The sequence below is a fragment of the Lampetra fluviatilis genome, chromosome 71 (genome assembly GCF_964198595.1).
Source record: "Lampetra fluviatilis chromosome 71, kcLamFluv1.1, whole genome shotgun sequence".
Taxonomy (NCBI): Eukaryota; Metazoa; Chordata; class Hyperoartia; order Petromyzontiformes; family Petromyzontidae; genus Lampetra; species Lampetra fluviatilis.
In genome coordinates this window covers 2,224,966-2,226,897 of record NC_136345.1, presented here as the reverse complement: position 1 = coordinate 2,226,897, position 1,932 = coordinate 2,224,966, and the positions used below count along the sequence as shown (strand labels likewise).

Here is a 1,932-nt window from a genome sequence, read left to right as displayed (position 1 = left end):
ACAGTGGATGTAAAACATACGATTGTGTCATTCAAAACGCATAGGTCATTGCATGTTGGTGTCATGGTCAATATTTGGGCAATTTCAAACATGATCCAGAAATTACATAATGAAGATTACGCATCAATCATCACCCCCTTCTGACAGACTCATGCCCACATGCAGGTGACAGCAGTGTCACCTTATGACACAGAGGTAGCTGCCACTTGAAGGTGCTCTTCGAGTGTTTGTGATGAGATATGAAACTGAGTTGCTGAGGCAATTAAGCAAGCACCATATCAATGCAAATATAAATATAACAGTGGAATACTTGGAAGCTTATTGGCTCTTGCTCCTGATTATTGATCTACCCAACCCACAGGTCAACAAATACTCGCCGCTCTTACTCTGCAGGTTGAACCCAGGAATTCAGTGTTCAAATTCACGTTCTTTTCATTAAAGGCCTGTGACAAAGGTGCATCTATTGGAGCTTCATTATCTCAAGCCTACCCATCCAACGGGTCTCCATTTGACCTTGTATTGTCTAAGAAGTCCACCCACACCTCCACTTCCACAAACTGCTGGGAGTTGCCTAGCTCTGCCTCGCTGTCAGAATTCTACTCCTGCTTCACGTTGCCTCCATTGATGTAAAGGTACGATTTTTTAGTTGAATCTTCATCTTCCCAGTTTACCGTCACTTTATCGCTTTTCACCATCACTTTCTCACATTTCACCTTCATCTCTTCACTCTTCATCCTTTCTTCACATTTCACCTTGATACCTTTAAAAGTGTCCAAGCTGGGATTCACTTCTGGTTTCATGAGGGATGGGCTCACTGCAGCACTTTGACTTTCACAAGCCTATTTCAGACTCCATTTCTTGGGGATCTTTTGATGCTTGTGTGTCCTCTGGTGATGTTTAAGAATTGATGACTGTGCAAACGCCTTCCCACACAGAGTGCAACTGAAGGGTTTCTCTCCCGTGTGTGTTCTCTGGTGTGATTGAAGAGTTGGTGATTGTGCAAATGCCTTGTCACACACAGTGCACTTGAAGGGTTTCTCTCCCGTGTGTGTTCTCTGGTGTAATTTAAGATGTTGTGAATTTGCAAACGCCTTCACACACAGAGGGCAACTGAAGGGTTTCTCTCTTGTGTGTGTTCTCTGGTGTCTATGAAGACATGATGACCATGCAAATTCCTTGTCACACACAGTGCACTTGAAGGGTTTCTCTCCCGTGTGTTCTCTGATGTAATACAAGAGAAGATGACCGTGAAAACACCTTCGCGCACAGACTGCACTTGAAGGGTTTTTCTCCTGTGTGTGTTCTTCGGTGTGTTTTAAGAGCAGATGAATATGAAAATGCCTTCCCACACACACTGCACTTGAAGGGTTTCTCTCCTGTGTGAGTTCTCTGGTGCTGTATCAGATGTCCAACATGATCCGTGCTGTATGCACACTGGTTGCATTGTTGCCTTTTTGTACCGAGCTGCGCTGAGTGCCTATGCTCCATCAAACCAATTCTGCAGAGGAAGTGTCAGAGGAACCGTCAGCTGCAGACAAAAAAAAATGTATATCCAGACCATCTACGTCAATATCGAGGCACAAAAGAATGCATATATACACAGTCACACATGACTTGCACGTCTATACTCATTCATATATTCATGATAAGAGTGAAAAAGATTCCCAAATTCATCACATGGGCACACAATGAGAGAGCAAATGGTCAGCCTGGAAGCCCTAGTATCTCATGAAATTGTCTTTTCCGAGACCAAGGTTCTCTGCAAACCTCCTGGCTACCATCAAAGATTTGTACACGAAGCCATACATATATACAAACACAGACATAATTTCAACCGTGATGATGGGTACAAACTTAGTAATCATTGGAAAGATGTTATTAACCACGCAAAAAAGACTTAATTACACTTTTTTAGGACAATCTTATCTGACA

The 1,932-nt window shown here is 43.0% G+C and overlaps 1 pseudogene; it reads right to left on the bottom strand.

Moving 5' to 3' along the window:
* Positions 1-206: 206 nt before the first annotated feature.
* On the bottom strand, positions 207-1,550 carry LOC144953026 (uncharacterized; annotated as a pseudogene).
* Between the last annotated feature and the right edge of the window lie 382 nt (positions 1,551-1,932).